This window comes from Hyperolius riggenbachi, chromosome 3, assembly GCF_040937935.1.
Source record: "Hyperolius riggenbachi isolate aHypRig1 chromosome 3, aHypRig1.pri, whole genome shotgun sequence".
Classification (NCBI taxonomy): domain Eukaryota; kingdom Metazoa; phylum Chordata; class Amphibia; order Anura; family Hyperoliidae; genus Hyperolius; species Hyperolius riggenbachi.
This window is the reverse complement of record NC_090648.1, coordinates 72,110,080-72,138,071: the sequence shown is the minus strand read 5'-3', so window position 1 is coordinate 72,138,071 and position 27,992 is coordinate 72,110,080. Positions and strand designations below refer to the sequence as shown.

Below are 27,992 nucleotides of genomic sequence, written 5' to 3'. Positions count from 1 at the left end.
AAAGTCGATCGGAAATAAGATCGGATAGTAATCGACTGAAAAATGTCATCGTGTATTCCCAGCATTAGAGTAATTCGCCGGATCCCTTCTCCAGCCTGCACATCTACCCTCAAAGCAGCAATGGAAGGAGCTTCATGCTTACCATGAGCATCAGAAAATTAACAGCTCACGTACCATCTCTCTCCTCCAGTAACCTGCAACCACCAAGACTTTGGCCAACTCCCAAGCACCTCTAGCCAGCGCAGCTTACCAGTACTTCCAGGCACAATAATCACAGGCCCAATTATCAGCACACATGGCAGTGACGTAGACTCATTACTCCATTTTTCAAATTGTATTTTTCATGTATTTTACAAGTGCGGGACTGGCCCACTTGGCAGCCTGCTCCACAAAACACTATGCTGGCATCCCTGGCAGGCTTTGTTTTGCCCTCTTTGCCGCCTTTTCAAATGCTAAGACTCTTTAGCCGCTTATTAACAATGCTTGTTTAGTGGCTGTCTAATTAGCATATGGCATCCCATGATCCTCAGCGGAACACTGTAAACTGCGTTTGTCTCTCCTTAAGGTGATTCCTTTATCCAAGAAAGAGGGGATATTTGCTGGCATTAGCTTGGCTAACTTTGCGCAGTGGCAGTATCATAGCCAATGAGGTTCAACCGAGGCGTGATTATTGCTAATTGAAAACTTTTCCCAATACCCCGCCATGATGACTTGAAATATAGTCAGCATCTGCAATTTTTGACAGTCTCTTCGGAGACTGACTAAGGTGTTTACCAACAGAGAAAGGATTATCTTCAAGGTGCATGATGACTGAGCAGTGCTCGTGTGGTAGTACCGTGGCTGGCACAATAACAACATTTCGTAGCACCTCTTATCTACAAATCAGTCTTGGCCACAAAATGCTCACTTGTCAGCGTTCTTTCATGAGGGTGAGGTCCAGTGTCTTACTCTCTGGCAAATTTATAAACACCAGCAGGATGACTAAAATGACAAAAGTCCAATTTTTATCTGCAGGTTGCTACTTTTCTAATGCCACATTCCTAAGAGAGAGAACAGTGTTGTTTCTCAGAGGTCTGGCCTGAAAAATTTGGAGGTCACAAGCTCCATTTATTTGCGCTAGATACGATCCCGTGGCCTCTCGCTAGCTCTTTCTGCAAGCGTTGTTGGGGTGCTCAGAAACAGAGCACCGCTGACATTTAGGTTTCGCCGGCCTATAGCTTCTTCTGGCTGGTGTACCATTGTTTTAAAAGTGTCAACAATCAGCCAAGGTGAAGAACCTGATGGTTGAAGGAAACAACAGCGCATTCTGCTGTTTCCCGGCTATCTAGGTGCTATAGACTGCTCATGACTTGCACTAGACCTTAACTTGCGCCCAGCCTGGAAATACTGTAGCTAAACTTTGAGCTGCTGGTGATCGCACCTTTTCAGAGCCTGGATAGCTCAGTCGGTAGAGCATCAGACTTTTAATCTGAGGGTCCAGGGTTCAAGTCCCTGTTCAGGCGATGCTCTCTGCCTTTCGTTATGCTTCGTGTCCTCTCCCTATCTTCCTCAACTGCAGCCTCTTGCGTGCTCCGCTTGCACCAGGCCAAAACACCGATGTCGGCCGCTTTCCATGCCTTCGCTGATTGGTGGCTACCTTTCTAATGCCACCTTCCAAATCAAGTACAGTTTTATTCTTTCAGAGATCTGACCTAGAAAATGTAGAGGTCGCAGGCTATAGCCAGCTCAGGGCATGTACTAGACCTTCCGTCCATCCTGCTTGGAATAACTGACTTTTGAGCTGCTGGTGAAGCTCACCTTCCAGGGCCTGGATAGCTCAGTCGCTAGAGCATCAGACTTTTAATCTGAGGGTCCAGGGTTCAAGTCCCTGTTCAGGCGATGCCTTTCCTTTACCCCATGCTCATTGGCCATCACTTCCGCTACCTGAGTTCCCTCTGCAACTGCTGCCTCTTGCGTGCTTTGCTTGCAGTAAGCCATAACCGAAACATCAGCCGCTTTCTGTGCATCCCCCGAACTCTCACAGCCTCCCTGCGTCTTGAATCTATTTCTCTTCAACTTTTTCTGCTGTGATATTAAACATGGATTATTCCATGCATAAAAGAGGCATCAAACCGTCAACATTATGCTGGGAATACACCATAAGTTTTTTCAGCAGATAGATGGTTCCATAGATAATTTCCAACATGTCCGATCTTATTATCGATCCTTTTTCTCATCGATTTCTCATAGAAATGAATGGAAATTGATCAGAAAAGATAAGAATCGGAAAGTCGATCGGAAATAAGATCGGATAGTAATCGACTGAAAAATGTCGTCGTGTATTCCCAGCATTAGAGTAATTCGCCGGATCCCTTCTCCAGCCTGCACATCTACCCTCAAAGCAGCAATGGAAGGAGCTTCATGCTTACCATGAGCATCAGAAAATTAACAGCTCACGTACCATCTCTCTCCTCCAGTAACCTGCAACCACCAAGACTTTGGCCAACTCCCAAGCACCTCTAGCCAGCGCAGCTTACCAGTACTTCCAGGCACAATAATCACAGGCCCAATTATCAGCACACATGGCAGTGACGTAGACTCATTACTCCATTTTTCAAATTGTATTTTTCATGTATTTTACAAGTGCGGGACTGGCCCACTTGGCAGCCTGCTCCACAAAACACTATGCTGGCATCCCTGGCAGGCTTTGTTTTGCCCTCTTTGCCGCCTTTTCAAATGCTAAGACTCTTTAGCCGCTTATTAACAATGCTTGTTTAGTTGCTGTCTAATTAGCATATGGCATCCCATGATCCTCAGCGGAAAACTGTAAACTGCGTTTGTCTCTCCTTAAGGTGATTCCTTTATCCAAGAAAGAGGGGATATTTGCTGGCATTAGCTTGGCTAACTTTGCGCAGTGGCAGTATCATAGCCAATGAGGTTCAACCGAGGTGTGATTATTGCTAATTGAAAACTTTTCCCAATACCCCGCCATGATGACTTGAAATATAGTCAGCATCGGCAATTTTTGACAGTCTCTTTGGAGACTGACTAAGGTGTTTACCAACAGAGAAAGGATTATCTTCAAGGTGCATGATGACTGAGCAGTGCTCGTGTGGTAGTACCGTGGCTGGCACAATAACAACATTTCGTAGCACCTCTTATCTCCAATTCAGTCTTGGCCACAAAATGCTCACTTGTCAGCGTTCTTTCATGAGGGTGAGGTCCAGTGTCTTACTCTCTGGCAAATTTATAAACACCAGCAGGATGACTAAAATGACAAAAGTCCACTTTTCATCTGCAGGTTGCTACTTTTCTAATGCCACATTCCTAAGAGAGAGAACAGTGTTGTTTCTCAGAGGTCTGGCCTGAAAAATTTGGAGGTCACAAGCTCCATTTATTTGCGCTAGATACGATCCCGTGGCCTCTCGCTAGCTCTTTCTGCAAGCGTTGTTGGGGTGCTCAGAAACAGAGCACCGCTGACATTTAGGTTTCGCCGGCCTATAGCTTCTTCTGGCTGGTGTACCATTGTTTTAAAAGTGTCAACAATCAGCCTAGGTGAAGAACCTGATGGTTGAAGGAAACAACAGCGCATTCTGCTGTTTCCCGGCTATCTAGGTGCTATAGACTGCTCATGACTTGCACTAGACCTTAACTTGTGCCCAGCCTGGAAATACTGTAGCTAAACTTTGAGCTGCTGGTGATCGCACCTTTTAAGAGCCTGGATAGCTCAGTCGGTAGAGCATCAGACTTTTAATCTGAGGGTCCAGGGTTCAAGTCCCTGTTCAGGCGATGCTCTCTGCCTTTTGTTATGCTTCGTGTCCTCTCCCTATCTTCCTCAACTGCAGCCTCTTGCGTGCTCCGCTTGCACCAGGCCAAAACACCGATGTCGGCCGCTTTCCATGCCTTCGCTGATTGGTGGCTACCTTTCTAATGCCACCTTCCAAATCAAGTACAGTTTTATTCTTTCAGAGATCTGACCTAGAAAATGTAGAGGTCGCAGGCTATAGCCAGCTCAGGGCATGTACTAGACCTTCCGTCCATCCTGCTTGGAATAACTGACTTTTGAGCTGCTGGTGAAGCTCACCTTCCAGGGCCTGGATAGCTCAGTCGGTAGAGCATCAGACTTTTAATCTGAGGGTCCAGGGTTCAAGTCCCTGTTCAGGCGATGCCTTTCCTTTACCCCATGCTCATTGGCCATCACTTCCGCTACCTGAGTTCCCTCTGCAACTGCTGCCTCTTGCGTGCTTTGCTTGCAGTAAGCCATAACCGAAACATCAGCCGCTTTCTGTGCATCCCCCGAACTCTCACAGCCTCCCTGCGTCTTGAATCTATTTCTCTTCAACTTTTTCTGCTGTGATATTAAACATGGATTATTCCATGCATAAAAGAGGCATCAAACCGTCAACATTATGCTGGGAATACACCATAAGTTTTTTCAGCAGATAGATGGTTCCATAGATAATTTCCAACATGTCCGATCTTATTATCGATCCTTTTTCTCATCGATTTCTCATAGAAATGAATGGAAATTGATCAGAAAAGATAAGAATCGGAAAAGTCGATCGGAAATAAGATCGGATAGTAATCGACTGAAAAATGTCGTCGTGTATTCCCAGCATTAGAGTAATTCGCCGGATCCCTTCTCCAGCCTGCACATCTACCCTCAAAGCAGCAATGGAAGGAGCTTCATGCTTACCATGAGCATCAGAAAATTAACAGCTCACGTACCATCTCTCTCCTCCAGTAACCTGCAACCACCAAGACTTTGGCCAACTCCCAAGCACCTCTAGCCAGCGCAGCTTACCAGTACTTCCAGGCACAATAATCACAGGCCCAATTATCAGCACACATGGCAGTGACGTAGACTCATTACTCCATTTTTCAAATTGTATTTTTCATGTATTTTACAAGTGCGGGACTGGCCCACTTGGCAGCCTGCTCCACAAAACACTATGCTGGCAACCCTGGCAGGCTTTGTTTTGCCCTCTTTGCCGCCTTTTCAAATGCTAAGACTCTTTAGCCGCTTATTAACAATGCTTGTTTAGTGGCTGTCTAATTAGCATATGGCATCCCATGATCCTCAGCGGAACACTGTAAACTGCGTTTGTCTCTCCTTAAGGTGTTTCCTTTATCCAAGAAAGAGGGGATATTTGCTGGCATTAGCTTGGCTAACTTTGCGCAGTGGCAGTATCATAGCCAATGAGGTTCAACCGAGGCGTGATTATTGCTAATTGAAAACTTTTCCCAATACCCCGCCATGATGACTTGAAATATAGTCAGCATCGGCAATTTTTGACAGTCTCTTTGGAGACTGACTAAGGTGTTTACCAACAGAGAAAGGATTATCTTCAAGGTGCATGATGACTGAGCAGTGCACATGTGGAAGTACCGTGGCTGGCACAATAACAACATTTCGTAGCACCTCTTATCTCCAAATCAGTCTTGGCCACAAAATGCTCACTTGTCAGCGTTCTTTCATGAGGGTGAGGTCCAGTGTCTTACTCTCTGGCAAATTTATAAACACCAGCAGGATGACTAAAATGACAAAAGTCCACTTTTCATCTGCAGGTTGCTACTTTTCTAATGCCACATTCCTAAGAGAGAGAACAGTGTTGTTTCTCAGAGGTCTGGCCTGAAAAATTTGGAGGTCACAAGCTCCATTTATTTGCGCTAGATACGATCCCGTGGCCTCTCGCTAGCTCTTTCTGCAAGCGTTGTTGGGGTGCTCAGAAACAGAGCACCGCTGACATTTAGGTTTCGCCGGCCTATAGCTTCTTCTGGGTGGTGTACCATTGTTTTAAAAGTGTCAACAATCAGCCAAGGTGAAGAACCTGATGGTTGAAGGAAACAACAGCGCATTCTGCTGTTTCCCGGCTATCTAGGTGCTATAGACTGCTCATGACTTGCACTAGACCTTAACTTGCGTCCGGCCTGGAAATACTGTAGCTAAACTTTGAGCTGCTGGTGATCGCACCTTTTCAGAGCCTGGATAGCTCAGTTGGTAGAGCATCAGACTTTTAATCTGAGGGTCCAGGGTTCAAGTCCCTGTTCAGGCGATGCTCTCTGCCTTTTGTTATGCTTCGTGTCCTCTCCCTATCTTCCTCAACTGCAGCCTCTTGCGTGCTCCGCTTGCACCAGGCCAAAACACCGATGTCGGCCGCTTTCCATGCCTTCGCTGATTGGTGGCTACCTTTCTAATGCCACCTTCCAAATCAAGTACAGTTTTATTCTTTCAGAGATCTGACCTAGAAAATGTAGAGGTCGCAGGCTATAGCCAGCTCAGGGCATGTACTAGACCTTCCGTCCATCCTGCTTGGAATAACTGACTTTTGAGCTGCTGGTGAAGCTCACCTTCCAGGGCCTGGATAGCTCAGTCGGTAGAGCATCAGACTTTTAATCTGAGGGTCCAGGGTTCAAGTCCCTGTTCAGGCGATGCCTTTCCTTTACCCCATGCTCATTGGCCATCACTTCCGCTACCTGAGTTCCCTCTGCAACTGCTGCCTCTTGCGTGCTTTGCTTGCAGTAAGCCATAACCGAAACATCAGCCGCTTTCTGTGCATCCCCCGAACTCTCACAGCCTCCCTGCGTCTTGAATCTATTTCTCTTCAACTTTTTCTGCTGTGATATTAAACATGGATTATTCCATGCATAAAAGAGGCATCAAACCGTCAACATTATGCTGGGAATACACCATACGTTTTTTCAGCAGATAGATGGTTCCATAGATAATTTCCAACATGTCCGATCTTATTATCGATCCTTTTTCTCATCGATTTCTCATAGAAATGAATGGAAATTGATCAGAAAAGATAAGAATCGGAAAAGTCGATCGGAAATAAGATCGGATAGTAATCGACTGAAAAATGTCGTCGTGTATTCCCAGCATTAGAGTAATTCGCCGGATCCCTTCTCCAGCCTGCACATCTACCCTCAAAGCAGCAATGGAAGGAGCTTCATGCTTACCATGAGCATCAGAAAATTAACAGCTCACGTACCATCTCTCTCCTCCAGTAACCTGCAACCACCAAGACTTTGGCCAACTCCCAAGCACCTCTAGCCAGCGCAGCTTACCAGTACTTCCAGGCACAATAATCACAGGCCCAATTATCAGCACACATGGCAGTGACGTAGACTCATTACTCCATTTTTCAAATTGTATTTTTCATGTATTTTACAAGTGCGGGACTGGCCCACTTGGCAGCCTGCTCCACAAAACACTATGCTGGCAACCCTGGCAGGCTTTGTTTTGCCCTCTTTGCCGCCTTTTCAAATGCTAAGACTCTTTAGCCGCTTATTAACAATGCTTGTTTAGTGGCTGTCTAATTAGCATATGGCATCCCATGATCCTCAGCGGAACACTGTAAACTGCGTTTGTCTCTCCTTAAGGTGTTTCCTTTATCCAAGAAAGAGGGTATATTTGCTGGCATTAGCTTGGCTAACTTTGCGCAGTGGCAGTATCATAGCCAATGAGGTTCAACCGAGGCGTGATTATTGCTAATTGAAAACTTTTCCCAATACCCCGCCATGATGACTTGAAATATAGTCAGCATCGGCAATTTTTGACAGTCTCTTTGGAGACTGACTAAGGTGTTTACCAACAGAGAAAGGATTATCTTCAAGGTGCATGATGACTGAGCAGTGCACATGTGGAAGTACCGTGGCTGGCACAATAACAACATTTCGTAGCACCTCTTATCTCCAAATCAGTCTTGGCCACAAAATGCTCACTTGTCAGCGTTCTTTCATGAGGGTGAGGTCCAGTGTCTTACTCTCTGGCAAATTTATAAACACCAGCAGGATGACTAAAATGACAAAAGTCCACTTTTCATCTGCAGGTTGCTACTTTTCTAATGCCACATTCCTAAGAGAGAGAACAGTGTTGTTTCTCAGAGGTCTGGCCTGAAAAATTTGGAGGTCACAAGCTCCATTTATTTGCGCTAGATACGATCCCGTGGCCTCTCGCTAGCTCTTTCTGCAAGCGTTGTTGGGGTGCTCAGAAACAGAGCACCGCTGACATTTAGGTTTCGCCGGCCTATAGCTTCTTCTGGGTGGTGTACCATTGTTTTAAAAGTGTCAACAATCAGCCAAGGTGAAGAACCTGATGGTTGAAGGAAACAACAGCGCATTCTGCTGTTTCCCGGCTATCTAGGTGCTATAGACTGCTCATGACTTGCACTAGACCTTAACTTGCGTCCAGCCTGGAAATACTGTAGCTAAACTTTGAGCTGCTGGTGATCGCACCTTTTCAGAGCCTGGATAGCTCAGTTGGTAGAGCATCAGACTTTTAATCTGAGGGTCCAGGGTTCAAGTCCCTGTTCAGGCGATGCTCTCTGCCTTTCGTTATGCTTCGTGTCCTCTCCCTATCTTCCTCAACTGCAGCCTCTTGCGTGCTCCGCTTGCACCAGGCCAAAACACCGATGTCGGCCGCTTTCCATGCCTTCGCTGATTGGTGGCTACCTTTCTAATGCCACCTTCCAAATCAAGTACAGTTTTATTCTTTCAGAGATCTGACCTAGAAAATGTAGAGGTCGCAGGCTATAGCCAGCTCAGGGCATGTACTAGACCTTCCGTCCATCCTGCTTGGAATAACTGACTTTTGAGCTGCTGGTGAAGCTCACCTTCCAGGGCCTGGATAGCTCAGTCGGTAGAGCATCAGACTTTTAATCTGAGGGTCCAGGGTTCAAGTCCCTGTTCAGGCGATGCCTTTCCTTTACCCCATGCTCATTGGCCATCACTTCCGCTACCTGAGTTCCCTCTGCAACTGCTGCCTCTTGCGTGCTTTGCTTGCAGTAAGCCATAACCGAAACATCAGCCGCTTTCTGTGCATCCCCCGAACTCTCACAGCCTCCCTGCGTCTTGAATCTATTTCTCTTCAACTTTTTCTGCTGTGATATTAAACATGGATTATTCCATGCATAAAAGAGGCATCAAACCGTCAACATTATGCTGGGAATACACCATAAGTTTTTTCAGCAGATAGATGGTTCCATAGATAATTTCCAACATGTCCGATCTTATTATCGATCCTTTTTCTCATCGATTTCTCATAGAAATGAATGGAAATTGATCAGAAAAGATAAGAATCGGAAAAGTCGATCGGAAATAAGATCGGATAGTAATCGACTGAAAAATGTCGTCGTGTATTCCCAGCATTAGAGTAATTCGCCGGATCCCTTCTCCAGCCTGCACATCTACCCTCAAAGCAGCAATGGAAGGAGCTTCATGCTTACCATGAGCATCAGAAAATTAACAGCTCACGTACCATCTCTCTCCTCCAGTAACCTGCAACCACCAAGACTTTGGCCAACTCCCAAGCACCTCTAGCCAGCGCAGCTTACCAGTACTTCCAGGCACAATAATCACAGGCCCAATTATCAGCACACATGGCAGTGACGTAGACTCATTACTCCATTTTTCAAATTGTATTTTTCATGTATTTTACAAGTGCGGGACTGGCCCACTTGGCAGCCTGCTCCACAAAACACTATGCTGGCAACCCTGGCAGGCTTTGTTTTGCCCTCTTTGCCGCCTTTTCAAATGCTAAGACTCTTTAGCCGCTTATTAACAATGCTTGTTTAGTGGCTGTCTAATTAGCATATGGCATCCCATGATCCTCAGCGGAACACTGTAAACTGCGTTTGTCTCTCCTTAAGGTGTTTCCTTTATCCAAGAAAGAGGGGATATTTGCTGGCATTAGCTTGGCTAACTTTGCGCAGTGGCAGTATCATAGCCAATGAGGTTCAACCGAGGCGTGATTATTGCTAATTGAAAACTTTTCCCAATACCCCGCCATGATGACTTGAAATATAGTCAGCATCGGCAATTTTTGACAGTCTCTTTGGAGACTGACTAAGGTGTTTACCAACAGAGAAAGGATTATCTTCAAGGTGCATGATGACTGAGCAGTGCACATGTGGAAGTACCGTGGCTGGCACAATAACAACATTTCGTAGCACCTCTTATCTCCAAATCAGTCTTGGCCACAAAATGCTCACTTGTCAGCGTTCTTTCATGAGGGTGAGGTCCAGTGTCTTACTCTCTGGCAAATTTATAAACACCAGCAGGATGACTAAAATGACAAAAGTCCACTTTTCATCTGCAGGTTGCTACTTTTCTAATGCCACATTCCTAAGAGAGAGAACAGTGTTGTTTCTCAGAGGTCTGGCCTGAAAAATTTGGAGGTCACAAGCTCCATTTATTTGCGCTAGATACGATCCCGTGGCCTCTCGCTAGCTCTTTCTGCAAGCGTTGTTGGGGTGCTCAGAAACAGAGCACCGCTGACATTTAGGTTTCGCCGGCCTATAGCTTCTTCTGGGTGGTGTACCATTGTTTTAAAAGTGTCAACAATCAGCCAAGGTGAAGAACCTGATGGTTGAAGGAAACAACAGCGCATTCTGCTGTTTCCCGGCTATCTAGGTGCTATAGACTGCTCATGACTTGCACTAGACCTTAACTTGCGTCCAGCCTGGAAATACTGTAGCTAAACTTTGAGCTGCTGGTGATCGCACCTTTTCAGAGCCTGGATAGCTCAGTTGGTAGAGCATCAGACTTTTAATCTGAGGGTCCAGGGTTCAAGTCCCTGTTCAGGCGATGCTCTCTGCCTTTCGTTATGCTTCGTGTCCTCTCCCTATCTTCCTCAACTGCAGCCTCTTGCGTGCTCCGCTTGCACCAGGCCAAAACACCGATGTCGGCCGCTTTCCATGCCTTCGCTGATTGGTGGCTACCTTTCTAATGCCACCTTCCAAATCAAGTACAGTTTTATTCTTTCAGAGATCTGACCTAGAAAATGTAGAGGTCGCAGGCTATAGCCAGCTCAGGGCATGTACTAGACCTTCCGTCCATCCTGCTTGGAATAACTGACTTTTGAGCTGCTGGTGAAGCTCACCTTCCAGGGCCTGGATAGCTCAGTCGGTAGAGCATCAGACTTTTAATCTGAGGGTCCAGGGTTCAAGTCCCTGTTCAGGCGATGCCTTTCCTTTACCCCATGCTCATTGGCCATCACTTCCGCTACCTGAGTTCCCTCTGCAACTGCTGCCTCTTGCGTGCTTTGCTTGCAGTAAGCCATAACCGAAACATCAGCCGCTTTCTGTGCATCCCCCGAACTCTCACAGCCTCCCTGCGTCTTGAATCTATTTCTCTTCAACTTTTTCTGCTGTGATATTAAACATGGATTATTCCATGCATAAAAGAGGCATCAAACCGTCAACATTATGCTGGGAATACACCATACGTTTTTTCAGCAGATAGATGGTTCCATAGATAATTTCCAACATGTCCGATCTTATTATCGATCCTTTTTCTCATCGATTTCTCATAGAAATGAATGGAAATTGATCAGAAAAGATAAGAATCGGAAAAGTCGATCGGAAATAAGATCGGATAGTAATCGACTGAAAAATGTCGTCGTGTATTCCCAGCATTAGAGTAATTCGCCGGATCCCTTCTCCAGCCTGCACATCTACCCTCAAAGCAGCAATGGAAGGAGCTTCATGCTTACCATGAGCATCAGAAAATTAACAGCTCACGTACCATCTCTCTCCTCCAGTAACCTGCAACCACCAAGACTTTGGCCAACTCCCAAGCACCTCTAGCCAGCGCAGCTTACCAGTACTTCCAGGCACAATAATCACAGGCCCAATTATCAGCACACATGGCAGTGACGTAGACTCATTACTCCATTTTTCAAATTGTATTTTTCATGTATTTTACAAGTGCGGGACTGGCCCACTTGGCAGCCTGCTCCACAAAACACTATGCTGGCAACCCTGGCAGGCTTTGTTTTGCCCTCTTTGCCGCCTTTTCAAATGCTAAGACTCTTTAGCCGCTTATTAACAATGCTTGTTTAGTGGCTGTCTAATTAGCATATGGCATCCCATGATCCTCAGCGGAACACTGTAAACTGCGTTTGTCTCTCCTTAAGGTGTTTCCTTTATCCAAGAAAGAGGGGATATTTGCTGGCATTAGCTTGGCTAACTTTGCGCAGTGGCAGTATCATAGCCAATGAGGTTCAACCGAGGCGTGATTATTGCTAATTGAAAACTTTTCCCAATACCCCGCCATGATGACTTGAAATATAGTCAGCATCGGCAATTTTTGACAGTCTCTTTGGAGACTGACTAAGGTGTTTACCAACAGAGAAAGGATTATCTTCAAGGTGCATGATGACTGAGCAGTGCACATGTGGAAGTACCGTGGCTGGCACAATAACAACATTTCGTAGCACCTCTTATCTCCAAATCAGTCTTGGCCACAAAATGCTCACTTGTCAGCGTTCTTTCATGAGGGTGAGGTCCAGTGTCTTACTCTCTGGCAAATTTATAAACACCAGCAGGATGACTAAAATGACAAAAGTCCACTTTTCATCTGCAGGTTGCTACTTTTCTAATGCCACATTCCTAAGAGAGAGAACAGTGTTGTTTCTCAGAGGTCTGGCCTGAAAAATTTGGAGGTCACAAGCTCCATTTATTTGCGCTAGATACGATCCCGTGGCCTCTCGCTAGCTCTTTCTGCAAGCGTTGTTGGGGTGCTCAGAAACAGAGCACCGCTGACATTTAGGTTTCGCCGGCCTATAGCTTCTTCTGGGTGGTGTACCATTGTTTTAAAAGTGTCAACAATCAGCCAAGGTGAAGAACCTGATGGTTGAAGGAAACAACAGCGCATTCTGCTGTTTCCCGGCTATCTAGGTGCTATAGACTGCTCATGACTTGCACTAGACCTTAACTTGCGTCCAGCCTGGAAATACTGTAGCTAAACTTTGAGCTGCTGGTGATCGCACCTTTTCAGAGCCTGGATAGCTCAGTTGGTAGAGCATCAGACTTTTAATCTGAGGGTCCAGGGTTCAAGTCCCTGTTCAGGCGATGCTCTCTGCCTTTCGTTATGCTTCGTGTCCTCTCCCTATCTTCCTCAACTGCAGCCTCTTGCGTGCTCCGCTTGCACCAGGCCAAAACACCGATGTCGGCCGCTTTCCATGCCTTCGCTGATTGGTGGCTACCTTTCTAATGCCACCTTCCAAATCAAGTACAGTTTTATTCTTTCAGAGATCTGACCTAGAAAATGTAGAGGTCGCAGGCTATAGCCAGCTCAGGGCATGTACTAGACCTTCCGTCCATCCTGCTTGGAATAACTGACTTTTGAGCTGCTGGTGAAGCTCACCTTCCAGGGCCTGGATAGCTCAGTCGGTAGAGCATCAGACTTTTAATCTGAGGGTCCAGGGTTCAAGTCCCTGTTCAGGCGATGCCTTTCCTTTACCCCATGCTCATTGGCCATCACTTCCGCTACCTGAGTTCCCTCTGCAACTGCTGCCTCTTGCGTGCTTTGCTTGCAGTAAGCCATAACCGAAACATCAGCCGCTTTCTGTGCATCCCCCGAACTCTCACAGCCTCCCTGCGTCTTGAATCTATTTCTCTTCAACTTTTTCTGCTGTGATATTAAACATGGATTATTCCATGCATAAAAGAGGCATCAAACCGTCAACATTATGCTGGGAATACACCATAAGTTTTTTCAGCAGATAGATGGTTCCATAGATAATTTCCAACATGTCCGATCTTATTATCGATCCTTTTTCTCATCGATTTCTCATAGAAATGAATGGAAATTGATCAGAAAAGATAAGAATCGGAAAAGTCGATCGGAAATAAGATCGGATAGTAATCGACTGAAAAATGTCGTCGTGTATTCCCAGCATTAGAGTAATTCGCCGGATCCCTTCTCCAGCCTGCACATCTACCCTCAAAGCAGCAATGGAAGGAGCTTCATGCTTACCATGAGCATCAGAAAATTAACAGCTCACGTACCATCTCTCTCCTCCAGTAACCTGCAACCACCAAGACTTTGGCCAACTCCCAAGCACCTCTAGCCAGCGCAGCTTACCAGTACTTCCAGGCACAATAATCACAGGCCCAATTATCAGCACACATGGCAGTGACGTAGACTCATTACTCCATTTTTCAAATTGTATTTTTCATGTATTTTACAAGTGCGGGACTGGCCCACTTGGCAGCCTGCTCCACAAAACACTATGCTGGCAACCCTGGCAGGCTTTGTTTTGCCCTCTTTGCCGCCTTTTCAAATGCTAAGACTCTTTAGCCGCTTATTAACAATGCTTGTTTAGTGGCTGTCTAATTAGCATATGGCATCCCATGATCCTCAGCGGAACACTGTAAACTGCGTTTGTCTCTCCTTAAGGTGTTTCCTTTATCCAAGAAAGAGGGGATATTTGCTGGCATTAGCTTGGCTAACTTTGCGCAGTGGCAGTATCATAGCCAATGAGGTTCAACCGAGGCGTGATTATTGCTAATTGAAAACTTTTCCCAATACCCCGCCATGATGACTTGAAATATAGTCAGCATCGGCAATTTTTGACAGTCTCTTTGGAGACTGACTAAGGTGTTTACCAACAGAGAAAGGATTATCTTCAAGGTGCATGATGACTGAGCAGTGCACATGTGGAAGTACCGTGGCTGGCACAATAACAACATTTCGTAGCACCTCTTATCTCCAAATCAGTCTTGGCCACAAAATGCTCACTTGTCAGCGTTCTTTCATGAGGGTGAGGTCCAGTGTCTTACTCTCTGGCAAATTTATAAACACCAGCAGGATGACTAAAATGACAAAAGTCCACTTTTCATCTGCAGGTTGCTACTTTTCTAATGCCACATTCCTAAGAGAGAGAACAGTGTTGTTTCTCAGAGGTCTGGCCTGAAAAATTTGGAGGTCACAAGCTCCATTTATTTGCGCTAGATACGATCCCGTGGCCTCTCGCTAGCTCTTTCTGCAAGCGTTGTTGGGGTGCTCAGAAACAGAGCACCGCTGACATTTAGGTTTCGCCGGCCTATAGCTTCTTCTGGGTGGTGTACCATTGTTTTAAAAGTGTCAACAATCAGCCAAGGTGAAGAACCTGATGGTTGAAGGAAACAACAGCGCATTCTGCTGTTTCCCGGCTATCTAGGTGCTATAGACTGCTCATGACTTGCACTAGACCTTAACTTGCGTCCAGCCTGGAAATACTGTAGCTAAACTTTGAGCTGCTGGTGATCGCACCTTTTCAGAGCCTGGATAGCTCAGTTGGTAGAGCATCAGACTTTTAATCTGAGGGTCCAGGGTTCAAGTCCCTGTTCAGGCGATGCTCTCTGCCTTTCGTTATGCTTCGTGTCCTCTCCCTATCTTCCTCAACTGCAGCCTCTTGCGTGCTCCGCTTGCACCAGGCCAAAACACCGATGTCGGCCGCTTTCCATGCCTTCGCTGATTGGTGGCTACCTTTCTAATGCCACCTTCCAAATCAAGTACAGTTTTATTCTTTCAGAGATCTGACCTAGAAAATGTAGAGGTCGCAGGCTATAGCCAGCTCAGGGCATGTACTAGACCTTCCGTCCATCCTGCTTGGAATAACTGACTTTTGAGCTGCTGGTGAAGCTCACCTTCCAGGGCCTGGATAGCTCAGTCGGTAGAGCATCAGACTTTTAATCTGAGGGTCCAGGGTTCAAGTCCCTGTTCAGGCGATGCCTTTCCTTTACCCCATGCTCATTGGCCATCACTTCCGCTACCTGAGTTCCCTCTGCAACTGCTGCCTCTTGCGTGCTTTGCTTGCAGTAAGCCATAACCGAAACATCAGCCGCTTTCTGTGCATCCCCCGAACTCTCACAGCCTCCCTGCGTCTTGAATCTATTTCTCTTCAACTTTTTCTGCTGTGATATTAAACATGGATTATTCCATGCATAAAAGAGGCATCAAACCGTCAACATTATGCTGGGAATACACCATAAGTTTTTTCAGCAGATAGATGGTTCCATAGATAATTTCCAACATGTCCGATCTTATTATCGATCCTTTTTCTCATCGATTTCTCATAGAAATGAATGGAAATTGATCAGAAAAGATAAGAATCGGAAAAGTCGATCGGAAATAAGATCGGATAGTAATCGACTGAAAAATGTCGTCGTGTATTCCCAGCATTAGAGTAATTCGCCGGATCCCTTCTCCAGCCTGCACATCTACCCTCAAAGCAGCAATGGAAGGAGCTTCATGCTTACCATGAGCATCAGAAAATTAACAGCTCACGTACCATCTCTCTCCTCCAGTAACCTGCAACCACCAAGACTTTGGCCAACTCCCAAGCACCTCTAGCCAGCGCAGCTTACCAGTACTTCCAGGCACAATAATCACAGGCCCAATTATCAGCACACATGGCAGTGACGTAGACTCATTACTCCATTTTTCAAATTGTATTTTTCATGTATTTTACAAGTGCGGGACTGGCCCACTTGGCAGCCTGCTCCACAAAACACTATGCTGGCAACCCTGGCAGGCTTTGTTTTGCCCTCTTTGCCGCCTTTTCAAATGCTAAGACTCTTTAGCCGCTTATTAACAATGCTTGTTTAGTGGCTGTCTAATTAGCATATGGCATCCCATGATCCTCAGCGGAACACTGTAAACTGCGTTTGTCTCTCCTTAAGGTGTTTCCTTTATCCAAGAAAGAGGGGATATTTGCAGGCATTAGCTTGGCTAACTTTGCGCAGTGGCAGTATCATAGCCAATGAGGTTCAACCGAGGCGTGATTATTGCTAATTGAAAACTTTTCCCAATACCCCGCCATGATGACTTGAAATATAGTCAGCATCGGCAATTTTTGACAGTCTCTTTGGAGACTGACTAAGGTGTTTACCAACAGAGAAAGGATTATCTTCAAGGTGCATGATGACTGAGCAGTGCGCATGTGGAAGTACCGTGGCTGGCACAATAACAACATTTCGTAGCACCTCTTATCTCCAAATCAGTCTTGGCCACAAAATGCTCACTTGTCAGCGTTCTTTCATGAGGGTGAGGTCCAGTGTCTTACTCTCTGGCAAATTTATAAACACCAGCAGGATGACTAAAATGACAAAAGTCCACTTTTCATCTGCAGGTTGCTACTTTTCTAATGCCACATTCCTAAGAGAGAGAACAGTGTTGTTTCTCAGAGGTCTGGCCTGAAAAATTTGGAGGTCACAAGCTCCATTTATTTGCGCTAGATACGATCCCGTGGCCTCTCGCTAGCTCTTTCTGCAAGCGTTGTTGGGGTGCTCAGAAACAGAGCACCGCTGACATTTAGGTTTCGCCGGCCTATAGCTTCTTCTGGGTGGTGTACCATTGTTTTAAAAGTGTCAACAATCAGCCAAGGTGAAGAACCTGATGGTTGAAGGAAACAACAGCGCATTCTGCTGTTTCCCGGCTATCTAGGTGCTATAGACTGCTCATGACTTGCACTAGACCTTAACTTGCGTCCAGCCTGGAAATACTGTAGCTAAACTTTGAGCTGCTGGTGATCACACCTTTTCAGAGCCTGGATAGCTCAGTTGGTAGAGCATCAGACTTTTAATCTGAGGGTCCAGGGTTCAAGTCCCTGTTCAGGCGATGCTCTCTGCCTTTCGTTATGCTTCGTGTCCTCTCCCTATCTTCCTCAACTGCAGCCTCTTGCGTGCTCCGCTTGCACCAGGCCAAAACACCGATGTCGGCCGCTTTCCATGCCTTCGCTGATTGGTGGCTACCTTTCTAATGCCACCTTCCAAATCAAGTACAGTTTTATTCTTTCAGAGATCTGACCTAGAAAATGTAGAGGTCGCAGGCTATAGCCAGCTCAGGGCATGTACTAGACCTTCCGTCCATCCTGCTTGGAATAACTAACTTTTGAGCTGCTGGTGAAGCTCACCTTCCAGGGCCTGGATAGCTCAGTCGGTAGAGCATCAGACTTTTAATCTGAGGGTCCAGGGTTCAAGTCCCTGTTCAGGCGATGCCTTTCCTTTACCCCATGCTCATTGGCCATCACTTCCGCTACCTGCGTTCCCTCTGCAACTGCTGCCTCTTGCGTGCTTTGCTTGCAGTAAGCCATAACCGAAACATCAGCCGCTTTCTGTGCATACCCCGAACTCTCACAGCCTCCCTGCGTCTTGAATCTATTTCTCTTCAACTTTTTCTGCTGTGATATTAAACATGGATTATTCCATGCATAAAAGAGGCATCAAACCGTCAACATTATGCTGGGAATACACCATAAGTTTTTTCAGCAGATAGATGGTTCCATAGATAATTTCCAACATGTCCGATCTTATTATCGATCCTTTTTCTCATCGATTTCTCATAGAAATGAATGGAAATTGATCAGAAAAGATAAGAATCGGAAAGTCGATCGGAAATAAGATCGGATAGCAATCGACTGAAAAATGTCGTCGTGTATTCCCAGCATTAGAGTAATTCGCCGGATCCCTTCTCCAGCCTGCACATCTACCCTCAAAGCAGCAATGGAAGGAGCTTCATGCTTACCATGAGCATCTGAAAATTAACAGCTCACGTACCATCTCTCTCCTCCAGTAACCTGCAACCACCAAGACTTTGGCCAACTCCCAAGCACCTCTAGCCAGCGCAGCTTACCAGTACTTCCAGGCACAATAATCACAGGCCCAATTATCAGCACACATGGCAGTGACGTAGACTCATTACTCCATTTTTCAAATTGTATTTTTCATGTATTTTACAAGTGCGGGACTGGCCCACTTGGCAGCCTGCTCCACAAAACACTATGCTGGCATCCCTGGCAGGCTTTGTTTTGCCCTCTTTGCCGCCTTTTCAAATGCTAAGACTCTTTAGCCGCTTATTAACAATGCTTGTTTAGTGGCTGTCTAATTAGCATATGGCATCCCATGATCCTCAGCGGAACACTGTAAACTGCGTTTGTCTCTCCTTAAGGTGATTCCTTTATCCAAGAAAGAGGGGATATTTGCTGGCATTAGCTTGGCTAACTTTGCGCAGTGGCAGTATCATAGCCAATGAGGTTCAACCGAGGCGTGATTATTGCTAATTGAAAACTTTTCCCAATACCCCGCCATGATGACTTGAAATATAGTCAGCGTCGGCAATTTTTGACAGTCTCTTCGGAGACTGACTAAGGTGTTTACCAACAGAGAAAGGATTATCTTCAAGGAGCATGATGACTGAGCAGTGCTCGTGTGGTAGTACCGTGGCTGGCACAATAACAACATTTCATAGCACCTCTGATCTCCAAATCAGTCTTGGCCACAAAATGCTCACTTGTCAGCGTTCTTTCATGAGGGTGAGGTCCAGTGTCTTACTCTCTGGCAAATTTATAAACACCAGCAGGATGACTAAAATGACAAAAGTCCACTTTTCATCTGCAGGTTGCTACTTTTCTAATGCCACATTCCTAAGAGAGAGAACAGTGTTGTTTCTCAGAGGTCTGGCCTGAAAAATTTGGAGGTCACAAGCTCCATTTATTTGCGCTAGATACGATCCCGTGGCCTCTCGCTAGCTCTTTCTGCAAGCGTTGTTGGGGTGCTCAGAAACAGAGCACCGCTGACATTTAGGTTTCGCCGGCCTATAGCTTCTTCTGGCTGGTGTACCATTGTTTTAAAAGTGTCAACAATCAGCCAAGGTGAAGAACCTGATGGTTAAAGGAAACAACAGCGCATTCTGCTGTTTCCCGGCTATCTAGGTGCTATAGACTGCTCATGACTTGCACTAGACCTTAACTTGCGCCCAGCCTGGAAATACTGTAGCTAAACTTTGAGCTGCTGGTGATCGCACCTTTTCAGAGCCTGGATAGCTCAGTCGGTAGAGCATCAGACTTTTAATCTGAGGGTCCAGGGTTCAAGTCCCTGTTCAGGCGATGCTCTCTGCCTTTCGTTATGCTTCGTGTCCTCTCCCTATCTTCCTCAACTGCAGCCTCTTGCGTGCTCCGCTTGCACCAGGCCAAAACACCGATGTCGGCCGCTTTCCATGCCTTCGCTGATTGGTGGCTACCTTTCTAATGCCACCTTCCAAATCAAGTACAGTTTTATTCTTTCAGAGATCTGACCTAGAAAATGTAGAGGTCGCAGGCTATAGCCAGCTCAGGGCATGTACTAGACCTTCCGTCCATCCTGCTTGGAATAACTGACTTTTGAGCTGCTGGTGAAGCTCACCTTGCAGGGCCTGGATAGCTCAGTTGGTAGAGCATCAGACTTTTAATCTGAGGGTCCAGGGTTCAAGTCCCTGTTCAGGCGATTCCTTTCCTTTACCCCATGCTCATTGGCCATCACTTCCGCTACCTGAGTTCCCTCTGCAACTGCTGCCTCTTGCGTGCTTTGCTTGCAGTAAGCCATAACCGAAACATCAGCCGCTTTCTGTGCATCCCCCGAACTCTCACAGCCTCCCTGCGTCTTGAATCTATTTCTCTTCAACTTTTTCTGCTGTGATATTAAACATGGATTATTCCATGCATAAAAGAGGCATCAAACCGTCAACATTATGCTGGGAATACACCATAAGTTTTTTCAGCAGATAGATGGTTCCATAGATAATTTCCAACATGTCCGATCTTATTATCGATCCTTTTTCTCATAGAAATGAATGGAAATTGATCAGAAAAGATAAGAATCGGAAAGTCGATCGGAAATAAGATCGGATAGTAATCGACTGAAAAATGTCGTCGTGTATTCCCAGCATTAGAGTAATTCGCCGGATCCCTTCTCCAGCCTGCACATCTACCCTCAAAGCAGCAATGGAAGGAGCTTCATGCTTACCATGAGCATCAGAAAATTAACAGCTCACGTACCATCTCTCTCCTCCAGTAACCTGCAACCACCAAGACTTTGGCCAACTCCCAAGCACCTCTAGCCAGCGCAGCTTACCAGTACTTCCAGGCACAATAATCACAGGCCCAATTATCAGCACACATGGCAGTGACGTAGACTCATTACTCCATTTTTCAAATTGTATTTTTCATGTATTTTACAAGTGCGGGACTGGCCCACTTGGCAGCCTGCTCCACAAAACACTATGCTGGCATCCCTGGCAGGCTTTGTTTTGCCCTCTTTGCCGCCTTTTCAAATGCTAAGACTCTTTAGCCGCTTATTAACAATGCTTGTTTAGTGGCTGTCTAATTAGCATATGGCATCCCATGATCCTCAGCGGAACACTGTAAACTGCGTTTGTCTCTCCTTAAGGTGATTCCTTTATCCAAGAAAGAGGGGATATTTGCTGGCATTAGCTTGGCTAACTTTGCGCAGTGGCAGTATCATAGCCAATGAGGTTCAACCGAGGCGTGATTATTGCTAATTGAAAACTTTTCCCAATACCCCGCCATGATGACTTGAAATATAGTCAGCATCGGCAATTTTTGACAGTCTCTTCGGAGACTGACTAAGGTGTTTACCAACAGAGAAAGGATTATCTTCAAGGTGCATGATGACTGAGCAGTGCTCATGTGGTAGTACCGTGGCTGGCACAATAACAACATTTCATAGCACCTCTGATCTCCAAATCAGTCTTGGCCACAAAATGCTCACTTGTCAGCGTTCTTTCATGAGGGTGAGGTCCAGTGTCTTACTCTCTGGCAAATTTATAAACACCAGCAGGATGACTAAAATGACAAAAGTCCACTTTTCATCTGCAGGTTGCTACTTTTCTAATGCCACATTCCTAAGAGAGAGAACAGTGTTGTTTCTCAGAGGTCTGGCCTGAAAAATTTGGAGGTCACAAGCTCCATTTATTTGCGCTAGATACGATCCCGTGGCCTCTCGCTAGCTCTTTCTGCAAGCGTTGTTGGGGTGCTCAGAAACAGAGCACCGCTGACATTTAGGTTTCGCCGGCCTATAGCTTCTTCTGGCTGGTGTACCATTGTTTTAAAAGTGTCAACAATCAGCCAAGGTGAAGAACCTGATGGTTAAAGGAAACAACAGCGCATTCTGCTGTTTCCCGGCTATCTAGGTGCTATAGACTGCTCATGACTTGCACTAGACCTTAACTTGCGCCCAGCCTGGAAATACTGTAGCTAAACTTTGAGCTGCTGGTGATCGCACCTTTTCAGAGCCTGGATAGCTCAGTCGGTAGAGCATCAGACTTTTAATCTGAGGGTCCAGGGTTCAAGTCCCTGTTCAGGCGATGCTCTCTGCCTTTCGTTATGCTTCGTGTCCTCTCCCTATCTTCCTCAACTGCAGCCTCTTGCGTGCTCCGCTTGCACCAGGCCAAAACACCGATGTCGGCCGCTTTCCATGCCTTCGCTGATTGGTGGCTACCTTTCTAATGCCACCTTCCAAATCAAGTACAGTTTTATTCTTTCAGAGATCTGACCTAGAAAATGTAGAGGTCGCAGGCTATAGCCAGCTCAGGGCATGTACTAGACCTTCCGTCCATCCTGCTTGGAATAACTGACTTTTGAGCTGCTGGTGAAGCTCACCTTCCAGGGCCTGGATAGCTCAGTTGGTAGAGCATCAGACTTTTAATCTGAGGGTCCAGGGTTCAAGTCCCTGTTCAGGCGATTCCTTTCCTTTACCCCATGCTCATTGGCCATCACTTCCGCTACCTGAGTTCCCTCTGCAACTGCTGCCTCTTGCGTGCTTTGCTTGCAGTAAGCCATAACCGAAACATCAGCCGCTTTCTGTGCATCCCCCGAACTCTCACAGCCTCCCTGCGTCTTGAATCTATTTCTCTTCAACTTTTTCTGCTGTGATATTAAACATGGATTATTCCATGCATAAAAGAGGCATCAAACCGTCAACATTATGCTGGGAATACACCATAAGTTTTTTCAGCAGATAGATGGTTCCATAGATAATTTCCAACATGTCCGATCTTATTATCGATCCTTTTTCTCATAGAAATGAATGGAAATTGATCAGAAAAGATAAGAATCGGAAAGTCGATCGGAAATAAGATCGGATAGTAATCGACTGAAAAATGTCGTCGTGTATTCCCAGCATTAGAGTAATTCGCCGGATCCCTTCTCCAGCCTGCACATCTACCCTCAAAGCAGCAATGGAAGGAGCTTCATGCTTACCATGAGCATCAGAAAATTAACAGCTCACGTACCATCTCTCTCCTCCAGTAACCTGCAACCACCAAGACTTTGGCCAACTCCCAAGCACCTCTAGCCAGCGCAGCTTACCAGTACTTCCAGGCACAATAATCACAGGCCCAATTATCAGCACACATGGCAGTGACGTAGACTCATTACTCCATTTTTCAAATTGTATTTTTCATGTATTTTACAAGTGCGGGACTGGCCCACTTGGCAGCCTGCTCCACAAAACACTATGCTGGCATCCCTGGCAGGCTTTGTTTTGCCCTCTTTGCCGCCTTTTCAAATGCTAAGACTCTTTAGCCGCTTATTAACAATGCTTGTTTAGTGGCTGTCTAATTAGCATATGGCATCCCATGATCCTCAGCGGAACACTGTAAACTGCGTTTGTCTCTCCTTAAGGTGATTCCTTTATCCAAGAAAGAGGGGATATTTGCTGGCATTAGCTTGGCTAACTTTGCGCAGTGGCAGTATCATAGCCAATGAGGTTCAACCGAGGCGTGATTATTGCTAATTGAAAACTTTTCCCAATACCCCGCCATGATGACTTGAAATATAGTCAGCATCGGCAATTTTTGACAGTCTCTTCGGAGACTGACTAAGGTGTTTACCAACAGAGAAAGGATTATCTTCAAGGTGCATGATGACTGAGCAGTGCTCGTGTGGTAGTACCGTGGCTGGCACAATAACAACATTTCGTAGCACCTCTTATCTCCAAATCAGTCTTGGCCACAAAATGCTCACTTGTCAGCGTTCTTTCATGAGGGTGAGGTCCAGTGTCTTACTCTCTGGCAAATTTATAAACACCAGCAGGATGACTAAAATGACAAAAGTCCACTTTTCATCTGCAGGTTGCTACTTTTCTAATGCCACATTCCTAAGAGAGAGAACAGTGTTGTTTCTCAGAGGTCTGGCCTGAAAAATTTGGAGGTCACAAGCTCCATTTATTTGCGCTAGATACGATCCCGTGGCCTCTCGCTAGCTCTTTCTGCAAGCGTTGTTGGGGTGCTCAGAAACAGAGCACCGCTGACATTTAGGTTTCGCCGGCCTATAGCTTCTTCTGGCTGGTGTACCATTGTTTTAAAAGTGTCAACAATCAGCCAAGGTGAAGAACCTGATGGTTGAAGGAAACAACAGCGCATTCTGCTGTTTCCCGGCTATCTAGGTGCTATAGACTGCTCATGACTTGCACTAGACCTTAACTTGCGCCCAGCCTGGAAATACTGTAGCTAAACTTTGAGCTGCTGGTGATCGCACCTTTTCAGAGCCTGGATAGCTCAGTCGGTAGAGCATCAGACTTTTAATCTGAGGGTCCAGGGTTCAAGTCCCTGTTCAGGCGATGCTCTCTGCCTTTCGTTATGCTGCGTGTCCTCTCCCTATCTTCCTCAACTGCAGCCTCTTGCGTGCTCCGCTTGCACCAGGCCAAAACACCGATGTCGGCCGCTTTCCATGCCTTCGCTGATTGGTGGCTACCTTTCTAATGCCACCTTCCAAATCAAGTACAGTTTTATTCTTTCAGAGATCTGACCTAGAAAATGTAGAGGTCGCAGGCTATAGCCAGCTCAGGGCATGTACTAGACCTTCCGTCCATCCTGCTTGGAATAACTGACTTTTGAGCTGCTGGTGAAGCTCACCTTCCAGGGCCTGGATAGCTCAGTCGGTAGAGCATCAGACTTTTAATCTGAGGGTCCAGGGTTCAAGTCCCTGTTCAGGCGATGCCTTTCCTTTACCCCATGCTCATTGGCCATCACTTCCGCTACCTGAGTTCCCTCTGCAACTGCTGCCTCTTGCGTGCTTTGCTTGCAGTAAGCCATAACCGAAACATCAGCCGCTTTCTGTGCATCCCCCGAACTCTCACAGCCTCCCTGCGTCTTGAATCTATTTCTCTTCAACTTTTTCTGCTGTGATATTAAACATGGATTATTCCATGCATAAAAGAGGCATCAAACCGTCAACATTATGCTGGGAATACACCATAAGTTTTTTCAGCAGATAGATGGTTCCATAGATAATTTCCAACATGTCCGATCTTATTATCGATCCTTTTTCTCATCGATTTCTCATAGAAATGAATGGAAATTGATCAGAAAAGATAAGAATCGGAAAGTCGATCGGAAATAAGATCGGATAGTAATCGACTGAAAAATGTCGTCGTGTATTCCCAGCATTAGAGTAATTCGCCGGATCCCTTCTCCAGCCTGCACATCTACCCTCAAAGCAGCAATGGAAGGAGCTTCATGCTTACCATGAGCATCAGAAAATTAACAGCTCACGTACCATCTCTCTCCTCCAGTAACCTGCAACCACCAAGACTTTGGCCAACTCCCAAGCACCTCTAGCCAGCGCAGCTTACCAGTACTTCCAGGCACAATAATCACAGGCCCAATTATCAGCACACATGGCAGTGACGTAGACTCATTACTCCATTTTTCAAATTGTATTTTTCATGTATTTTACAAGTGCGGGACTGGCCCACTTGGCAGCCTGCTCCACAAAACACTATGCTGGCATCCCTGGCAGGCTTTGTTTTGCCCTCTTTGCCGCCTTTTCAAATGCTAAGACTCTTTAGCCGCTTATTAACAATGCTTGTTTAGTGGCTGTCTAATTAGCATATGGCATCCCATGATCCTCAGCGGAACACTGTAAACTGCGTTTGTCTCTCCTTAAGGTGATTCCTTTATCCAAGAAAGAGGGGATATTTGCTGGCATTAGCTTGGCTAACTTTGCGCAGTGGCAGTATCATAGCCAATGAGGTTCAACCGAGGCGTGATTATTGCTAATTGAAAACTTTTCCCAATACCCCGCCATGATGACTTGAAATATAGTCAGCATCGGCAATTTTTGACAGTCTCTTCAGAGACTGACAAAGGTGTTTACCAACAGAGAAAGGATTATCTTCAAGGTGCATGATGACTGAGCAGTGCTCGTGTGGTAGTACCGTGGCTGGCACAATAACAACATTTCGTAGCACCTCTTATCTCCAAATCAGTCTTGGCCACAAAATGCTCACTTGTCAGCGTTCTTTCATGAGGGTGGGGTCCAGTGTCTTACTCTCTGGCAAATTTATAAACACCAGCAGGATGACTAAAATGACAAAAGTCCACTTTTCATCTGCAGGTTGCTACTTTTCTAATGCCACATTCCTAAGAGAGAGAACAGTGTTGTTTCTCAGAGGTCTGGCCTGAAAAATTTGGAGGTCACAAGCTCCATTTATTTGCGCTAGATACGATCCCGTGGCCTCTCGCTAGCTCTTTCTGCAAGCGTTGTTGGGGTGCTCAGAAACAGAGCACCGCTGACATTTAGGTTTCGCCGGCCTATAGCTTCTTCTGGCTGGTGTACCATTGTTTTAAAAGTGTCAACAATCAGCCAAGGTGAAGAACCTGATGGTTGAAGGAAACAACAGCGCATTCTGCTGTTTCCCGGCTATCTAGGTGCTATAGACTGCTCATGACTTGCACTAGACCTTAACTTGCGCCCAGCCTGGAAATACTGTAGCTAAACTTTGAGCTGCTGGTGATCGCACCTTTTCAGAGCCTGGATAGCTCAGTCAGTAGAGCATCAGACTTTTAATCTGAGGGTCCAGGGTTCAAGTCCCTGTTCAGGCGATGCTCTCTGCCTTTCGTTATGCTTCGTGTCCTCTCCCTATCTTCCTCAACTGCAGCCTCTTGCGTGCTCCGCTTGCACCAGGCCAAAACACCGATGTCGGCCGCTTTCCATGCCTTCGCTGATTGGTGGCTACCTTTCTAATGCCACCTTCCAAATCAAGTACAGTTTTATTCTTTCAGAGATCTGACCTAGAAAATGTAGAGGTCGCAGGCTATAGCCAGCTCAGGGCATGTACTAGACCTTCCGTCCATCCTGCTTGGAATAACTGACTTTTGAGCTGCTGGTGAAGCTCACCTTCCAGGGCCTGGATAGCTCAGTCGGTAGAGCATCAGACTTTTAATCTGAGGGTCCAGGGTTCAAGTCCCTGTTCAGGCAATGCCTTTCCTTTACCCCATGCTCATTGGCCATCACTTCCGCTACCTGAGTTCCCTCTGCAACTGCTGCCTCTTGCGTGCTTTGCTTGCAGTAAGCCATAACCGAAACATCAGCCGCTTTCTGTGCATGCCCCGAACTCTCACAGCCTCCCTGCGTCTTGAATCTATTTCTCTTCAACTTTTTCTGCTGTGATATTAAACATGGATTATTCCATGCATAAAAGAGGCATCAAACCGTCAACATTATGCTGGGAATACACCATAAGTTTTTTCAGCAGATAGATGGTTCCATAGATAATTTCCAACATGTCCGATCTTATTATCGATCCTTTTTCTCATCGATTTCTCATAGAAATGAATGGAAATTGATCAGAAAAGATAAGAATCGGAAAGTCGATCGGAAATAAGATCGGATAGTAATCGACTGAAAAATGTCGTCGTGTATTCCCAGCATTAGAGTAATTCGCCGGATCCCTTCTCCAGCCTGCACATCTACCCTCAAAGCAGCAATGGAAGGAGCTTCATGCTTACCATGAGCATCAGAAAATTAACAGCTCACGTACCATCTCTCTCCTCCAGTAACCTGCAACCACCAAGACTTTGGCCAACTCCCAAGCACCTCTAGCCAGCGCAGCTTACCAGTACTTCCAGGCACAATAATCACAGGCCCAATTATCAGCACACATGGCAGTGACGTAGACTCATTACTCCATTTTTCAAATTGTATTTTTCATGTATTTTACAAGTGCGGGACTGGCCCACTTGGCAGCCTGCTCCACAAAACACTATGCTGGCATCCCTGGCAGGCTTTGTTTTGCCCTCTTTGCCGCCTTTTCAAATGCTAAGACTCTTTAGCCGCTTATTAACAATGCTTGTTTAGTGGCTGTCTAATTAGCATATGGCATCCCATGATCCTCAGCGGAACACTGTAAACTGCGTTTGTCTCTCCTTAAGGTGATTCCTTTATCCAAGAAAGAGGGGATATTTGCTGGCATTAGCTTGGCTAACTTTGCGCAGTGGCAGTATCATAGCCAATGAGGTTCAACCGAGGCGTGATTATTGCTTATTGAAAACTTTTCCCAATACCCCGCCATGATGACTTGAAATATAGTCAGCATCGGCAATTTTTGACAGTCTCTTCGGAGACTGACTAAGGTGTTTACCAACAGAGAAAGGATTATCTTCAAGGTGCATGATAACTGAGC

At 46.0% G+C, this 27,992-nt stretch overlaps 37 non-coding genes across 37 annotated transcripts; all 37 read left to right on the top strand.

Moving 5' to 3' along the window:
* Nucleotides 1-616: 616 nt before the first annotated feature.
* LOC137564760 (U4 spliceosomal RNA) lies at nucleotides 617-757 on the top strand. The gene has a single exon (XR_011030835.1). It is a non-coding gene; the product is annotated as a U4 spliceosomal RNA (small nuclear RNA).
* A 672-nt stretch (nucleotides 758-1,429) lies between these two features.
* On the top strand, nucleotides 1,430-1,502 carry TRNAK-UUU (transfer RNA lysine (anticodon UUU)). The gene has a single exon. It is a non-coding gene; the product is annotated as a tRNA-Lys (tRNA).
* Nucleotides 1,503-1,805: 303 nt separating this feature from the next.
* On the top strand, nucleotides 1,806-1,878 carry TRNAK-UUU (transfer RNA lysine (anticodon UUU)). The gene has a single exon. It is a non-coding gene; the product is annotated as a tRNA-Lys (tRNA).
* A 1,004-nt stretch (nucleotides 1,879-2,882) lies between these two features.
* Nucleotides 2,883-3,023, top strand: LOC137564681 (U4 spliceosomal RNA). The gene has a single exon (XR_011030766.1). It is a non-coding gene; the product is annotated as a U4 spliceosomal RNA (small nuclear RNA).
* Nucleotides 3,024-3,695: 672 nt separating this feature from the next.
* Nucleotides 3,696-3,768, top strand: TRNAK-UUU (transfer RNA lysine (anticodon UUU)). Its single transcript has one exon. It is a non-coding gene; the product is annotated as a tRNA-Lys (tRNA).
* A 303-nt stretch (nucleotides 3,769-4,071) lies between these two features.
* On the top strand, nucleotides 4,072-4,144 carry TRNAK-UUU (transfer RNA lysine (anticodon UUU)). The gene has a single exon. It is a non-coding gene; the product is annotated as a tRNA-Lys (tRNA).
* A 1,005-nt stretch (nucleotides 4,145-5,149) lies between these two features.
* LOC137564517 (U4 spliceosomal RNA) lies at nucleotides 5,150-5,290 on the top strand. Its single transcript, XR_011030624.1, has one exon. It is a non-coding gene; the product is annotated as a U4 spliceosomal RNA (small nuclear RNA).
* Nucleotides 5,291-5,962: 672 nt separating this feature from the next.
* Nucleotides 5,963-6,035, top strand: TRNAK-UUU (transfer RNA lysine (anticodon UUU)). Its single transcript has one exon. It is a non-coding gene; the product is annotated as a tRNA-Lys (tRNA).
* A 303-nt stretch (nucleotides 6,036-6,338) lies between these two features.
* On the top strand, nucleotides 6,339-6,411 carry TRNAK-UUU (transfer RNA lysine (anticodon UUU)). Its single transcript has one exon. It is a non-coding gene; the product is annotated as a tRNA-Lys (tRNA).
* A 1,005-nt stretch (nucleotides 6,412-7,416) lies between these two features.
* Nucleotides 7,417-7,557, top strand: LOC137564516 (U4 spliceosomal RNA). The gene has a single exon (XR_011030623.1). It is a non-coding gene; the product is annotated as a U4 spliceosomal RNA (small nuclear RNA).
* A 672-nt stretch (nucleotides 7,558-8,229) lies between these two features.
* On the top strand, nucleotides 8,230-8,302 carry TRNAK-UUU (transfer RNA lysine (anticodon UUU)). Its single transcript has one exon. It is a non-coding gene; the product is annotated as a tRNA-Lys (tRNA).
* Nucleotides 8,303-8,605: 303 nt separating this feature from the next.
* On the top strand, nucleotides 8,606-8,678 carry TRNAK-UUU (transfer RNA lysine (anticodon UUU)). The gene has a single exon. It is a non-coding gene; the product is annotated as a tRNA-Lys (tRNA).
* A 1,005-nt stretch (nucleotides 8,679-9,683) lies between these two features.
* Nucleotides 9,684-9,824, top strand: LOC137564515 (U4 spliceosomal RNA). The gene has a single exon (XR_011030622.1). It is a non-coding gene; the product is annotated as a U4 spliceosomal RNA (small nuclear RNA).
* Nucleotides 9,825-10,496: 672 nt separating this feature from the next.
* Nucleotides 10,497-10,569, top strand: TRNAK-UUU (transfer RNA lysine (anticodon UUU)). Its single transcript has one exon. It is a non-coding gene; the product is annotated as a tRNA-Lys (tRNA).
* A 303-nt stretch (nucleotides 10,570-10,872) lies between these two features.
* TRNAK-UUU (transfer RNA lysine (anticodon UUU)) lies at nucleotides 10,873-10,945 on the top strand. The gene has a single exon. It is a non-coding gene; the product is annotated as a tRNA-Lys (tRNA).
* A 1,005-nt stretch (nucleotides 10,946-11,950) lies between these two features.
* LOC137564514 (U4 spliceosomal RNA) lies at nucleotides 11,951-12,091 on the top strand. The gene has a single exon (XR_011030621.1). It is a non-coding gene; the product is annotated as a U4 spliceosomal RNA (small nuclear RNA).
* Nucleotides 12,092-12,763: 672 nt separating this feature from the next.
* TRNAK-UUU (transfer RNA lysine (anticodon UUU)) lies at nucleotides 12,764-12,836 on the top strand. The gene has a single exon. It is a non-coding gene; the product is annotated as a tRNA-Lys (tRNA).
* A 303-nt stretch (nucleotides 12,837-13,139) lies between these two features.
* TRNAK-UUU (transfer RNA lysine (anticodon UUU)) lies at nucleotides 13,140-13,212 on the top strand. The gene has a single exon. It is a non-coding gene; the product is annotated as a tRNA-Lys (tRNA).
* Nucleotides 13,213-14,217: 1,005 nt separating this feature from the next.
* Nucleotides 14,218-14,358, top strand: LOC137564513 (U4 spliceosomal RNA). The gene has a single exon (XR_011030620.1). It is a non-coding gene; the product is annotated as a U4 spliceosomal RNA (small nuclear RNA).
* Nucleotides 14,359-15,030: 672 nt separating this feature from the next.
* Nucleotides 15,031-15,103, top strand: TRNAK-UUU (transfer RNA lysine (anticodon UUU)). The gene has a single exon. It is a non-coding gene; the product is annotated as a tRNA-Lys (tRNA).
* Nucleotides 15,104-15,406: 303 nt separating this feature from the next.
* On the top strand, nucleotides 15,407-15,479 carry TRNAK-UUU (transfer RNA lysine (anticodon UUU)). The gene has a single exon. It is a non-coding gene; the product is annotated as a tRNA-Lys (tRNA).
* A 1,005-nt stretch (nucleotides 15,480-16,484) lies between these two features.
* On the top strand, nucleotides 16,485-16,625 carry LOC137564512 (U4 spliceosomal RNA). The gene has a single exon (XR_011030619.1). It is a non-coding gene; the product is annotated as a U4 spliceosomal RNA (small nuclear RNA).
* A 672-nt stretch (nucleotides 16,626-17,297) lies between these two features.
* On the top strand, nucleotides 17,298-17,370 carry TRNAK-UUU (transfer RNA lysine (anticodon UUU)). The gene has a single exon. It is a non-coding gene; the product is annotated as a tRNA-Lys (tRNA).
* Nucleotides 17,371-17,673: 303 nt separating this feature from the next.
* On the top strand, nucleotides 17,674-17,746 carry TRNAK-UUU (transfer RNA lysine (anticodon UUU)). The gene has a single exon. It is a non-coding gene; the product is annotated as a tRNA-Lys (tRNA).
* Nucleotides 17,747-18,750: 1,004 nt separating this feature from the next.
* LOC137564667 (U4 spliceosomal RNA) lies at nucleotides 18,751-18,891 on the top strand. Its single transcript, XR_011030754.1, has one exon. It is a non-coding gene; the product is annotated as a U4 spliceosomal RNA (small nuclear RNA).
* Nucleotides 18,892-19,563: 672 nt separating this feature from the next.
* On the top strand, nucleotides 19,564-19,636 carry TRNAK-UUU (transfer RNA lysine (anticodon UUU)). Its single transcript has one exon. It is a non-coding gene; the product is annotated as a tRNA-Lys (tRNA).
* Nucleotides 19,637-19,939: 303 nt separating this feature from the next.
* Nucleotides 19,940-20,012, top strand: TRNAK-UUU (transfer RNA lysine (anticodon UUU)). Its single transcript has one exon. It is a non-coding gene; the product is annotated as a tRNA-Lys (tRNA).
* A 993-nt stretch (nucleotides 20,013-21,005) lies between these two features.
* On the top strand, nucleotides 21,006-21,146 carry LOC137564591 (U4 spliceosomal RNA). The gene has a single exon (XR_011030687.1). It is a non-coding gene; the product is annotated as a U4 spliceosomal RNA (small nuclear RNA).
* A 672-nt stretch (nucleotides 21,147-21,818) lies between these two features.
* Nucleotides 21,819-21,891, top strand: TRNAK-UUU (transfer RNA lysine (anticodon UUU)). Its single transcript has one exon. It is a non-coding gene; the product is annotated as a tRNA-Lys (tRNA).
* A 303-nt stretch (nucleotides 21,892-22,194) lies between these two features.
* On the top strand, nucleotides 22,195-22,267 carry TRNAK-UUU (transfer RNA lysine (anticodon UUU)). Its single transcript has one exon. It is a non-coding gene; the product is annotated as a tRNA-Lys (tRNA).
* Nucleotides 22,268-23,260: 993 nt separating this feature from the next.
* LOC137564590 (U4 spliceosomal RNA) lies at nucleotides 23,261-23,401 on the top strand. The gene has a single exon (XR_011030686.1). It is a non-coding gene; the product is annotated as a U4 spliceosomal RNA (small nuclear RNA).
* A 672-nt stretch (nucleotides 23,402-24,073) lies between these two features.
* TRNAK-UUU (transfer RNA lysine (anticodon UUU)) lies at nucleotides 24,074-24,146 on the top strand. The gene has a single exon. It is a non-coding gene; the product is annotated as a tRNA-Lys (tRNA).
* Nucleotides 24,147-24,449: 303 nt separating this feature from the next.
* Nucleotides 24,450-24,522, top strand: TRNAK-UUU (transfer RNA lysine (anticodon UUU)). Its single transcript has one exon. It is a non-coding gene; the product is annotated as a tRNA-Lys (tRNA).
* A 1,004-nt stretch (nucleotides 24,523-25,526) lies between these two features.
* Nucleotides 25,527-25,667, top strand: LOC137564899 (U4 spliceosomal RNA). The gene has a single exon (XR_011030959.1). It is a non-coding gene; the product is annotated as a U4 spliceosomal RNA (small nuclear RNA).
* A 672-nt stretch (nucleotides 25,668-26,339) lies between these two features.
* On the top strand, nucleotides 26,340-26,412 carry TRNAK-UUU (transfer RNA lysine (anticodon UUU)). Its single transcript has one exon. It is a non-coding gene; the product is annotated as a tRNA-Lys (tRNA).
* Nucleotides 26,413-26,715: 303 nt separating this feature from the next.
* On the top strand, nucleotides 26,716-26,788 carry TRNAK-UUU (transfer RNA lysine (anticodon UUU)). The gene has a single exon. It is a non-coding gene; the product is annotated as a tRNA-Lys (tRNA).
* A 1,004-nt stretch (nucleotides 26,789-27,792) lies between these two features.
* Nucleotides 27,793-27,933, top strand: LOC137564686 (U4 spliceosomal RNA). The gene has a single exon (XR_011030771.1). It is a non-coding gene; the product is annotated as a U4 spliceosomal RNA (small nuclear RNA).
* The last annotated feature ends 59 nt before the right edge of the window (nucleotides 27,934-27,992 follow it).